The following is a 15,075-nucleotide window of genomic DNA, read 5'->3' on the forward strand; positions in this document are numbered from 1 at the left end:
CAGTGGCACCCAATAAAATTCCAATAGAAACCATCATATGCGAAGTTGAAACCAGCCTAAAGAAACTCAGTGCTGATGATGCTGATAAAGTCAGACATGATGTCACCAACATTCTATGTACTAGTAAACCACCTAAAAGCAACTTATCAAAAGAAGAACAAAAAGCACTGCAAGTTTTAAAAAACGATAATAGCATAATGATATTACCAGCAGATAAAGGCAATGCAACAGTAGTAATGAACACAGTGGACTATGAAAAGAAACTGTCTGACTTACTTCAAGACGCCACATATAAACCCATAAACACAGACCCAACAACATATCTAGAAAAAACCACGAAGATAAAGATAAAATCAAGTACTATAAGTAAAGAAATCCAACAAAAAATTATTCCCAGAGAAAAATCATCAAAATGCCCAAAACTGTATGGCCTCCCAAAAATACACAAAGATGGAATACCTCTCAGACCCATAGTAAGTTCCATAGGCTCACCTTTACAAAATCTAGCCAGATATTTAGCAAAACATCTGCAACCTTACGCAGAATCTGCTGCTTCAAATGTACAGAACTCATACCATTTCATACAAATAATAAAAAGCAACACATAAAAGAAAATGACCTTCTTGTAAGCTTCGATGTTGTATCACTATTCACACAAATACCTGTCAAAGAAGCCCTGTCATCAATTAAAAACAAATATCAACTACCAGAACATATCACAGACTTAACAGAACATTGTTTATCCAACACATATTTCATACACAGAGGACAGAGATATAAACAAGTAGAAGGTGCACCAATGGGATCTCCATTATCACCAGTCATCGCTAATCTTTTCATGGAAGAATTTGAATCCAATGCCTTAAAAAAAACTGTTAAACCAAAATTATGGCTCAAATACGTTGATGACACTTTTGTGATCTGGCCACATGGAAGAGATAAATTGGAAAACTTGTTAGTATATTTGAACAGCCTCCATCCCAAAATAAAGTTCACCATGGAGATAGAATCAGAAAACCAGTTACCTTTCCTTGACGTATTAATTTATAAAAGATCTGATGGCACCTTAGGACATACCATCTATCAAAAGAAGACACATACGAACCGCTATCTCAACGCCAAATCACACCACCATCCAGCACAAATAAACTCTGTTGCCAAAACATTAACCACAAGAACTGAACGTCTGGCTGATGAAGCACATTTACAAACAGAATTATATACACTAACTAATGTACTGACATCAAATGGGTTCTGTAGAAATAAAGTCATCAATATGATCAAACATACAACACCAAGACAGAATAAAAAACAACAAAAGGAACAAAACAATGGGAAAGCCATCTTGCCCTACATAAGGGGAACAACAGATAAAATTAGCAAAGTACTACATAAACACAACATCAAAACCATATTTTGCACAGATAGAAAGATATCGTCCATTCTGAGAAACCCTAAAGACAAAATAGAATTAGAAGATCAAGGCATATACGAAATCCCGTGTGCTTCCTGCCCATCAACATACATTGGACAGACCAACAGAAGAATGAGTGTGCGCATCGAGGAACACAAAAACTCAATACAAAAACAAGAACACACATCATCATTAGTTCAACACATAAATACAACAGGACACAATATTAATTTTAATAACACAAAAACAGTTGCAAAAATAGAACATCTCAATGGCAGGATAATCAGAGAAACAATTGAAATAGAAAAAATACCATATTGCATGAATAAACGGGATGACACTTCACATCTGCCTACTATTTGGAAACCTGCTCTCATAAATAAATGAATCTTAACACCAAATATAAAACATAGACCAAACATTAATTAAAAAACAAATCCCAACCAAATCATATTCAAACCAGCCACAAAGATGAAGCCCTGCCACCTAGTGGAGAAAAACCGACCATACACCCGAAGCCAAGCCAATAAACACATACTGGGACTCCCAACCAATCAGAATGAAAAGGTGGAGCCATCCCAGAATACCAGCACCAGATTTGAAATAGCAACGGCAGTTACTGCAAAAGACTGCTGACATAAGCCTGATGATGGCAGATGGGATTCTGTCGAAACGTCGCTTCTACCCTTTTAGGAATATATCCACAATTACACGGGAAGAAACCCAAAATATTAACTATACACACATACATACTCGTGAAAACTTACATAAACAAATATATATATATATATACATATATATATATATATATATATATATATATATATATATATATATATATATATATATATATATATATACATACATATATATATATATATATATATATATATATATATATATATATGTGTGTGTGTGTGTGTGTGTGTGTGTGTGTGTGTGTGTGCGTGCATTATTGTTTCAGCCAGGGTTTTTCCTACGTAAATCAAGATGTTTATATAGCCATAGTTCAGTGAAATCCCAATTCACTATTTTCTAGGCTTTATCAGACATTAACCAGAATTTTGCTGTCTGTTGTAAGACTTAAGGGAGACTAAAATAGATCTATTTCTGACTTATTTGTCTTCATCAGTCAGCCACAACCTCATTTTATGACTCCTCCCTGTAACGGTCAAATACTTATTCTGTTCTTTTTTCGTAGGTCTATATGTGCATTATTGTTTCAGCCAGGGTTTTTCCTACGTAAATCAAGATGTTTATATAGCCATAGATTATGTTTATATAGCCATGGGATTTCACTGAACTATGGCTATATAAACATCTTGATTTACGTAGGAAAAACCCTGGCTGAAACAATAATGCACATATAGACCTACGAAAAAAGAACAGAAAATATATATATATATATATATATATATATATATATATATATATATATATATATATATATATATATATATATATATGTGTGTGTGTGTGTGTGTGTGTGTGTGTGTGTGTGTGTGTGTGTGTGTGTGTGTGTGTGTGTGTGTGTATAGAGAGAGAATTCAAATGTTACTTTTTGCATAAATTCTAAGTCATTTCTAATTCATCCAATCAGGCCTTGCTTTATACTTCTTCTTTACTTCTTTTACCACTTTGGGTGTGGAAGGATTTGTTCTGGGGAAATTTGCTATAGCTGATTAGGCTCTCAACAGTCTCATCTTTCTCTTTGCATAATCTATATTTTCTATTGTTTTTTGTTACCGTTTTTTTTTTGTGGCATTTGATGCTAGTGCTCATTCTTGTGCTGAAAACATTAAAGCCTTATGTTTCCTTCTTAATGGATCCATTCTGAAGCCATTTGCAAGTTTTATTGCTATTCACTTTGTTTTCAATTTCTTTCAGGTATTGACCATGTAGAAATATATCTTTACAATTGTTCATTTGCTATTGTAACTTGTGTATTGTATGCCACCTTTATTTCTATCACATTCAACATGTTTTCCTTGCAGACAACTATTAACATCCTTTCATTGGTGGCTTTTATGTAATCATTTAGACCTCTAATTTCACTATTGTGTTTCGCTTGCAATAAACTACAGTAATCAATTTCCCTTGTTAAATATAAACTGTGTGACTTCAGGAGTGTAGTGCAGGAAGTTTTCATATGTTTTAGGGTTTTATATCTAAAGTATTTAGTTCTGCTTATAATGAATCAAACAACTCAACTAAATGGTTTTGATTGTATTACCATCATTTACCTTTGATTTTAAAACAACTAACACAACCTATATATTTATGATTGGTTTTCTTTTTCACTTAGAGATGCAGAATATTGTTTGCTTCTGAAACACCCCAAAAGTTAAAACTTTTTGCAGTTATCAATGCTTTCAATTTAATAGCATTCCATAGTTCAATTTTCTCTTTTTCTTTTCCCTTTGCCAATGTTGCACACTTATTCCATTCAAATACCTTTTTGACATCATCACTAAATATTTGAATTGCACTTAAAAGTTATTTATTTATTTATTTATTTATTTATTTAATTTGTATACCGCCCTTCTCCCAGAAGGGACTCAGGGCGGTGAACAGCCAAAATTAAAAAACATACAAATGCAAAAGTTAAGATAATTAAAAGAATTAAATCATTGGCTACCCAAATTTAAAACCCCAAATCCATAAAATTTAAAATCCCAATTAAAAAAAACCATTTAGGCTAGGCCGGCTTGATGAAATAAAAACGTCTTCAGGGCTTTACGGAAGGTCCGGAGGTCCGGGATCAATCGTATTCCAGGAGGCAGCTCATTCCACAGGGCGGGTGCCCCCACAGAGAAGGCTCGCCCCCTGGGGGCCGCCAGCCGACATTGCCTGACCGACGGCACCCCGAGGAGGCCCTCTCTGTGAGAGCGTATTGGCCGGTGGGAGGTTATCGGTAGCAGCAGGCGGTCTCGCAAATACCCTGGCCCTAAGCCATGGAGCGCTTTAAAGATGAGAACCAACACCTTAAAGCGCACCCGGAAGACCACCGGGAGCCAATGCAGCTCGCGCAGGAGAGGTGTTACGTGGGAGCGCCACGTCGCTCCCATAATCACCCGCGCGGCCGCATTCTGCACCAGCTGGAGCCTCTGGGTGCTCCTCAGGGGGAGCCCCATGTAGAGAGAGTTACAGTAGTCCAGGCGTGACGTAACCAAGGCATGAGTGACTGTGCGAACCTGATAAAAAGCCCCCCTGGCCACGGCCGTCATATGCTCTTCTAAAGACAGCCGTGTGTCCAGGAGGATGCCCAAGTTGCGAGCCCACTCTGTGGGGGTCAGTGACTCGCCCCCAATAGCCAGAGATGGCACCAGCTGGCTATACCGGGATGCCGGCATCCACAGCCACTCGGTCTTGGAAGGGTTAAGCCGAAGCCTGTTCCTCCCCATCCAGACCCGCACGGCCTCCAGACACTGGGACATCACTTCGAGGGCATCATTGGGGTGGTCTGGGGTGGAAATGTACAGCTGAGTGTCATCAGCGTACAGATGGCATCGCACCCCAAAACCACGGATGATCTCACCCAGCGGCTTCACATAAATGTTGAACAGGAGCGGCGAGAGGACCGACCCTTGCGGCACCCCGCAAGCAAGGCGCCTCGAGGTCGACCTCTGCCCCCCTGCCAACACAGACTGCGACCGGTCAGAGAGATAGGAGGAGAACCACCGCAACACGGTGCCTCCCACCCCCAGTCCCTCCAGCCGGCGCAGCATGATACCATGGTCGATGGTATCAAAAGCCGCTGAGAGGTCTAACAGGACCAGAACAGAGGAACAACCCCTGTCCCGAGCCCTCCAGAGATCATCCACCAATGCGACCAATGCCGTCTCCGTGCTGTACCCAGGCCTGAAGCCGGACTGGCACGGATCTAGATAGACGGTTTCATCCAGGAACTGTGGGAGCTGTCGCGCAACCACACTCTCCACAACCTTCGCAACAAAGCGAAGGTTGGAGACCGGACGATAGTTTGCCAAAACGGCCGGGTCCAGAGAAGGCTTCTTGAGGAGGGGCCTCACCACCGCCTCTTTCAAGGCGGGAGGCAAGAAACCCTATTTCATTTCTATAGATGAGTTTGCATATGGTTTCAAAACATCCATGTAGAGCAAATGTGAAATGTTCATCTGTTGCTGGATAATTCATAACCTATTGACATCTTGAAGTTTCTTTATAATGGTTTCTGACCAGCATCAGCAATATACATTAAAAAAAGAAAATGAATTGCTGCAGCAAATCTATTTTCATAAAAATTAATATAAGACAAAACAACAGCAACCTTTCAAATGATATGGCTCAATAATTTGTTTAAAATTATTGTCTGTGGAGACAAATAGCCTCCTTGAAAAATCCCTTTCCTGAATCTTCTGTATTAGCCATAATAGTTGTTTTCCATTTTTCCATTGCATTCTTTAAAACCTTTATAATTTTCTCATTGACTCTAAAATTTTCCAATTTAAAACCCATCTATAGGGTACTGATCAAATGTTGTTTTTTGAATTGGAAAAATATTTCTTCTATGGCTTTTAAAGTTTTCTTAAGGGTTATATTTAACAGATATAACTATATAAAAATCTAATTTAAAAAGTTTAAAAAGAACATGTGTAAAAAGAAAAAAACCCAAATAGAAAATAGTAAGAAAAAAAACCTTTCCCCTTCATCCCCAGCAAGTATATCCAATATTAACAACTTATCACTGGCTCTTAAAATACCATCAGATATATCTTCATTCCATATTCCACCCCATTTTCTATAAACCCATCTCAAAATCTTCACCTTTCCTTATTAATCAGTGGAGGTCCAGTTAAAATTTACAAAAAATACCTAACAACATAAATATATAATTCCCTTTTCCATTTTGTCTATATCCCCCTTATCCCTCTAGTAACAATTAAATATTATAAAACAAATGTAAACATTACCAAAAACAACCCCTTATCTTGATATAAAAATAATGATATATATTAAATATTACAAAATAATCTATTACACTGTTAAATATTTCCAAAAGAATAACCATCCAATTCAGATAACCATTAAGCATTACCAGAGATAGCAACTCATTATTTAGCTATAATCAAATAAATGACATGTGTATTTCTTCTTCTTCTTCCTCCCAGTCATATTTAAGTCCTGCATAGTAGGCGTGTGGTAGCTCATGTGGTTAGAACCATGGATTGACAATCTGCAATCTCATATTAAAGACCTGAATGCTACTCTGTGATTGGGTGAGCTCCCATTATTCACTCCAGCTCCTGCTGACATAGCAGTTCAAAAGCATGCAAATGTGAGTATCTTATCTAAATAGGTACCACTTCAATGGGCTCATTAATGGGGACATGACAGGAGCCCCCAACTGGGTATCCCCCAGGCAACAGTCACCAGCTAATCCTTTCAACTCGGAAGTGCCTTTCAAACCGGAAGTACTTCCAACACTAGTGCAATGAGAAGTCATGTAAATAAAATTCTAACTCCTGTTTTCTTCTACTAGCATTTGTAATTTCCATGAAATAATTCCAGTGGATCTCTTACATTTCAATTTAAAAAGGCAGTGTACATCATTCATTTGGTTCATTATTTGCATATCCATTTTGATTTTTAAATGAATATCCAATTCTATTTGTCAATCCAGTATTTCCATCTCTTTCATATAAATTGTAATTTTTAATTCAACCTTGAAGACCATTTCAGTTGTATTCAAGGAATTAGTTCATCTTCAGTGGCAACTTTTGGTTCCAGTAAAGAATTAAAAACCTTGTGCACTTCTCAAGCCCACAGATGAAACATCTCCTATAAAATACCCATCTTGTGCTTTAGTAACCAACCTTCAAAATCTTGTTTTGCATTTGAAATGTAAACAAAGCTGATTTTTTCCACAAAAGAGATTTTTTTAAAAATTAATCCTAGCCTTGATGTACATCAATTTCACAAAGCTTTAGCATTTACAAACTTCCCAGATGCAACTCTAAAATCACCCTAGTCATGTGATTGTGATTTCTGATGTTCCCTGCCAGTTTACCACAAACAAAGCCTGGGGAAGCCAATAAGAAGTCAAAAGTTAGGATCATGTGAGGTCATTGCTTAACAATGACAGCAGGACTGTTGAAACTGCTGCCACTAAATGGTTCAGTGCTTTGTCTCTCATAGTTTAGGTCTCAATGTACGACCCTGAAGAAGCTGCTCCAGTTGAACCAATGAAGGTACCAAGCCAGGAATCACCTGAGGCTGACCAAACACAGGTACCATTGGAACAGCTGGAACTGTCGGACGATGACATCCAGCCTCTAATTTAATTTAATTTAATTTAATTTAATTTAATTTAATTTAATTTAATTTAATTTAATTTAATTTAATTTAATTTAATTATTTAATTTAATTTAATTTAATTTAATTTAATTTAATTTAATTTAATTTAATTTAATTTAATTTAATTTAATTTAATTTAATTTAATTTAATTTAATTTAATTTAATTTCCAATTTATATACCGCCCTTCTCCCTGAGGACTCAGGGCAGTGTACAGCCAAGATAAAAAACATAGAATACAAATATTAAAAAACATTTAAAAATATATATAAATTTTGGCCCGAAAGTTAAGAACCAGTGAGTAACAGTGGAGAGCAGAACAAAGACTCTCAGTGAAGCTTAATGAATAATTTTCTTAATTAAAGACAGTTGGCTATACCCTGATTTAAAAGACAGCACCGACTCATGTTTCTCCATTGAAAAAAACTGTTTGATTTCCTGCTCTGGAGCATCACTGCTGTGAATCTGCTCAGGAAACACTGACCTTGGATGGGCTGACATGCCTAACTTGCCTCTCTGAACTTCAGGCTGCTCTTCCGTGTGCTCTTGTTGAAAGCAAAACCACCTAGGCAAGCTTTCTTTCCAAGAGACTTTATTGATTTACATTCCTTCTCTTGTCTGCCATTATCTGCTCAGCCTTGGGTATATTGCTATTCTCACCTAGCAAATTAGTGAGTGTGAGTTTGAAACCTGAAACTGGACAGCACTTAGTGATGGCAATTACTGTCCCAATTTCTGTTGTGTTGTAAGACAAGGACTAGACATACTTGCTTTTATTTCTGCATTCAATTTTATTGCTGAATCTTTTTCTTTTAATGTGAGAAGTGCTGCAGATCATTATTTCTCAAACAGGATTTTAGATTTTACTAAGGATAGAAATATCTCTTGTTGCAGATATGTGCACCTCTTATCCAAAGACAAAAGCATAATACCAGCTCCTACAGTACTAAACAAACAAACAAACAAACAAATAAATAACTTTATTGTCATTGTACGTGTATACACAGTATTCCCATACAATGGAATTCACTTAACACCCAAACTATTCAGAAAACGTGCGGTCCGAGTTTTAATTGTTCTGTATCTTCTGCCAGAAGGCAACTGTCCAAAAAGATTGTAAGCAGGATGGGAAGGGTCTCTGAGAATGTTATGCAACTTTCTCAAACAGTGAGATTCGAAGATGTTGTCCAGGGCTGGTAGCTGGAGTCCGATGATATTTTGGGCAGTTTTAATGATTCTCTGTAGAGCTTTTTTGTCCACTACAGAGCTGCTCCCATACCATGCAAGAATGCCTGATGTCAGGACACTCTCAATGGTGCTGCAATAGTAGGACAGAAGTAGATGCTGAGATAGATTTATCTAGTATCACTGAACCCAGTTATAATTGAATGTAGTCAACTGTCTAATAATCCCAAGTGGATTCAGGTGTCCTTTTTTCCCCATTGTACACTATTTAGTTTAGCAATTATTAAAAAAAAAAAGTCAGCATAAGCTCTAGATCCCATATAATGTTTTAAAATAAAGAAGTGGTCAGCCCACACAGCAATAGCTTTAATATGGATTGGATATATTTTGTCAATATGCATTCTCAGTCACTCCTTGGGATTTATGGATTATTCTGGAGAAAAAAAATAGAGAACAAAGTGATAATTCTTTGTACTCAGCTTTTAAAAATCAAAGGGAATCCCAGTTGATAGAAGTGTTGAAAAGAAGGTAAAACTGTTTCAAGAAAAGAAAATCTTTATCTTTCACCTTTATAACATTCATGATAGGCCTGTGATCTTAGTGAAAATCCTATAGTCTTAATTTGGAACTAATGTCATAGAGAACTGATCTCATTTAAAAATGCACTGTTTCTGCAGCCTCTCTTTTTCTTTCTTTGCAATACCTAGTACTATAATATAGCATGTTATCATCTACCCAGAGGTGGAATTCAGCTGGTTTGGGGCCAATTCGGGCAAACTGGTAGCTCCGATGATCATCTGGCTCCGCCCCCGCCCTATCCTGTCCTTTATTTACTGCTTTCTAGCTCATCTCAATTGTGCGGCACAGCTGATTCACCCCCTTGCTGTTCTACTTACATGGAAGGTAAGCAGCTGGGCTTCTAAATGCTCCATTTTCAGCACGAACACTTGCTCACTGAACCAGTTGTTAAACCAGCAGCATTCCACAACTGATTCTACTCCAAGTTGGTCCATTCAACTCTACTGGCTGCCATTTCCAGGAGAAAATTATATAATGAATATCAGCAGGAAGAAGAGCTGAAAAGAGATTTAAAAGTTGGAAAACAAGAGAAGTATATCAGTTTCTAATAAGCACTTGGGTAACACAGTAACAAAGAAAAATGAATTTTATTAAATAAGTACAATTTTAAATAAACTACACCCTATCAGAATTATTTTACAAGCTTGGAAGGAGTTTTGCCAGTCTGAGGCTCTGAGTTTCTTTCAGTCCTGTCCTTTCAGTAGCATCTCAGCAAGTCTTTCTCTTCTAGTTTCTTCCTCCTGCTGAAATATAACCTGGAAGGTCATGTCCAGTACTGCCACTCTTGGACTGGCAGTTCTATCACCCAGTAATGGGAGAAAGTGAATCTATATGAATAGCCAAATGGACCAAAGAAAGCTTAGTTGCTGCTAGAACCAGAACACGGGATGAAATTAATGGTAGCAAAATAAAGAAATAGCACAATCATTATAATGAACTCTTGTAGAAAACTTGAAAAGACTTCACCTTCAGGTCAGAGAATGCAGAATATTGTCCAATTCTCTACCTGATAGCCATTTCTTAAACCAAATATATCATTTTCACGGGAAGCAAACATTCCTTGTTGCAGGGATTTCTTGCAAATTTCATCTGTAGAAATTACAATTTTAGTCAATGGTAAAACTTGCTGACTTTTGCATTTGGTCACACTAGGCATCAATATAGCAGTGAGACTCACTTATGGGGTAGGTGCTTGTTCTTGTTAGCTGATGATTTGTAAACTGGATTTGCCCATCATGCAAAGTCATAGAGTGCTTTGTCTAATTTTAACTTTGCATTTTGTGTAAAATTTACCATTGTAGCTGGCAATCTTTATTTAATGGAGTAACATTCTGAAAGAAACTGAGCAATTATGATTTATTGTATAAACAGTTATTATAGCTCAGCATGTTATGTTATCCTTGCCACAGATCTTTTCAATGGGATGATCTGACACTGATGAATGTTTCAGTTGACCATGACACATATTTTTGTCATTACATTTTTTCAGGAACTCATTTTTCATTGAGTAAATTCTTCAAAACAACTGCAAATGTAGGTAGTTTTAAAAAAGAAGAAAATAAGAGCACTTCCCATTAGAAGTCACAATTTTCAACTATCATAAATCAATAAGCAATGTCATTTTAATAGCCAATATTAATATATTAATAACTTGGCATGCAGCAGTGGTCTGATTTTTATTATCTGAAAAAAAAAAAAACCTAGACAAAAAATATTAGGATTGGGGGTTGAGAACAAGTTACATTTGTGAGTTCCTTGTGAGAATTTTGAGAGTTTTCTTTCCTTTTCTATTCCAATAGCTATATTACATATGCCTAGTAGACTGCATAAAAGGCTTTAAAAGAATAAGATGGTGAATTAAGAACTCTTATAAGCAAAAATGAAAAAAAAAAGTCATCTCATTCATTTCAGTACTTATGATTGATTCATAACATGTAGTTTCACTTCTTTTCAAATGTTTCTGAGAATAAAAGTTGTATCATTATAATTATATCATTTTTCCAGTGTCTTTTACTTTAAAGTTTTATGGGTTTTTTTGTGTTTTGTTTTGTTTTTTTGTTTTTTGCTATGTAAAGCATTCAGTATTTCTGTGCGATAAAGTTTTAGCATGTTCTTACTAACTGAAAAAGACAACTAGTTTTTAAAAGACTTTCCAATGTATTGTAAAAACTTTATTAGTCTCAGGGATCTAATGATCATGATTGTTTGGTAGAGCATATGATACAGTATCCTCATGGAAGCTAAAAAAATCTGAATGGTCACTTTATATCAGGGATGCTATTCAGCAAGTTCTGACAGGTTCTGGAGAACCGGTAGTGGAAATTTTGAGTAGTTTGGGGAACTGGCAAATACCACCTCTGCTGGCCCCAGAATGGGGTGGGAATGGAGATTTTGCAATATCCTTCCCCCAGGAGTGGGGAGGAAATGGGGATTTTGCAGTATCCTTCCCCTGGGATGGAAATGAAGATTTTGCAGTATTCTTCTCCCAGGAGTGGGGTGGAATGAAGATTTTGCAGTATCCTTCCCCTGCCACGCCCACCAAGCTACGCCCACCAAGCCATACCATGCCCACCAAGCAGTGGTGAAATGCAATTTTTTAAAATACCGGTTCTGTAGGCATGGCAGGGGAAGGATACTGCCAAATCTCCATTCCCACCCCACTCCAGGGGAAGGATATTGCCAAATCTCCATTCCCACCCCACTCTGGGGCCAGTCAGAGGTGGTGTTTGCCGGTTCTTCAAACTACTCAAAATTTCAGCTATTGGTTCTCCGAACTGCTCAAAATTTCCACTACCGGTTCTCCAGAACCTGTCAGAACCTGCTATATTTCATCCCTGCCACCAAGCGATCCCCACAGAACTGGTAGTAAAAAAATTTGAATTCTACCACTGCTTTATATATCTTGGTACATTACCTTGAGAATGATCAAGAAAGAAAGTGGAATATAATTATTAAAAATAAATGACTGGGCAATAGGTGGGGGAGAGGAAAGAGGAAGAAGACATTATATTCAAATTTCTTATCTATAATGTTGCAACTGTAGTGTTCACAAACTGAAAATAGGCTGTGATTTACAACAATCTTTCACTCTCCAGTTGTATATATATAATTACTGAATAACATCCCTAACAGTGATCATATTCTAGTAGAATTTGGGAACTGTTTAACTTTTTTTAAAAAATGAAGTGTTAACTCATTGTAAACTGAATTACTGCTTCCCTCCTTGATCCCATATCAATAATCCCCCAAACTAGATAACTGAGAAACAGAGCAAAGGATCTGCCTGCTTGAGAAAGCCTTCAGATTTCATATTGGTTTGTTTTGTAAATGGGAGCTCCCTAATGAAGCAAGAACAAATGTTAAATGTAAGATAAGAAATGGGAACAAAAATGTTCAGAGGACAAAATGAACAAAAAGTCACCAAAACAGGAAATGGGGGAGGGAGGAGAAGAAGGAAGGACAAAGAAAATAGATATATTTTATTGTATACTACCCAAAGTCATTCTGTGAGGGAGAATAGATAGCTAGATAGATGATAGATGATAGATAAACAGATAGATAGATAGATAGATAGATAGATAGATAGATAGATAGATAGATAGATAGACAGACAGACAGACAGACAGACAGACAGACAGACAGACAGCAATAGCACTTAGATTTATATACCACTTTACATGCATACCACTTTAATGCTTTACAGCCCTCTCTAAGCGGTTTACAGAGTCAGCATATTTTCCTCATATTTTAGATAGATAGATAGATAGATAGATAGATAGATAGATAGATAGATACACAATAAAGATTTTGAGGGACATCATGAATCACTTAAATATCTTAAATCTTAGAAAATTAAGAAGACTAGATGTGTAGCAACATATGATTTCCATACATAGCCTCCATAGAATATTAAAGGAAAGACATATTTCATATGCTTAATATCTGAAACATGAGGTATTATGGAAAGATATGAAATACATTGTAAAACCGAAGAAACAATAATATTTTGTAGCTTTCAAGACAATTTAGTATGAGAACCAGGAAAGGATGAAGGATGACAGTAATAGACAACAAAGATTAAAAAATGTTCCAACATCAAACAAAAAAGGACAAGGAACGATACTTCAATTAAAAATGTCAACATCTAGAAAAATATAACAAGACAGGAATATATCCTTCAAAGATCAAAATAATCACAAGAAAATCAAAGCTAACATAGTGATACACAAGAATAAACAGGAAAGAGATCTAATAGCATACAATTGAATTAAAGAAACATAAAAAGGACTTTAGTGAAACACTTGACAAATGGGGCTGTAGAATGACAGAAGCATTTGTTAATATATTCAAGATTTAAGTTCACCCCAAAAAAATAAGGCATGTTACCTGTCACATAGGAAAGCACCAAGTAGCAAGATAAAATACTACCTGAAGTGTTCAAAGACTCAGGGGACTCCTGTTAAAATGTTAACAGTGCTATGTCAACAAAATGTTGAATTAGACTGTGTGGGAAATTAAGCAAATGAGATATATAACTACACTAAAAAAAGGAGATGGAATGGAACATGCTTAAGCTAAATGTCGAACAAAAGAGGTGGGTTAACACAGAGAGAGAGAGAGAGAGAGAAAAGCAAGATATTCACATAACTTGTAGAGGAGATTCAAGCCATTGATGAACTTGGCAAGGTTAAAAGAAGTAAAAGAAGTTGAAGACAATGGATTAGACAGGTGGACTGGATAAAGAAATTACTGAAATGTCCCTGGAAGAGACATGAATTATTACTTGAAACAGGTCAAGATTGAGATTATTTAACCATATACTCCTCAGAAATCAAACCTAACTTGATGATACTTAGCTAACTAACTAACCTGAAAATCCATTATTCCTGATGACACTTTATTCTTACAGATTTACAGAAACAATCCATAGGATTTTAAAAGTTGTACATGCATCTACTTTCATAGGCATGTATCAACCTGATACATCATATGTGGTACCTTGCTCAATAGTAGTAACTGTGAAAGGGATCTTGGAGTCCTACTGGACAACCATTTAGATATGAGCCAGCAGTGTGCAGCAGCTGCCAAAAAAGCCAACACAGTCCTGGGCTGCATAAACAGAGGGATAGAATCAAGATCACGTGAAGTGTTAATACCACTTTATAATGCCTTGGTAAGGCCACACTTGGAATATTGCATTCAGTTTTGGTCGCCAGGATGTAAAAAAGATGTAGAGACTCTAGAAAGAATGCAGAGAAGAGCAACAAAGATGATTAGGGGACTGGAGGCTAAAACATATGAAAAACGTTTGTAGGAACTGGGTATGTCTAGTTTAATGAAAAGAAGGACTAGGGGAGACATGATAGCAGTGTTCCAATATCTCAGGGGTTGCCACAAAGAAGAAGGAGTCAAACTATTCTCCAAAGCACCTGAGGGTAGAACAAGAAGCAATGGGTGGAAACTAATCAAGGAGAGAAGCAACTTAGAACTAAGGAGAAATTTCCTGACAGTGAGAACAATTAGTAAGTGGAACAACTTGCCTCCAGAAGTTGTGAATGCCCCAACACTGGAAATTTTTAAGAA

This window comes from Pituophis catenifer, unplaced genomic scaffold (assembly GCF_029215685.1).
Source record: "Pituophis catenifer annectens isolate HBS135680 unplaced genomic scaffold, rPitCat1.0.hap2 SCAF_3, whole genome shotgun sequence".
Taxonomy (NCBI): domain Eukaryota; kingdom Metazoa; phylum Chordata; class Lepidosauria; order Squamata; family Colubridae; genus Pituophis; species Pituophis catenifer.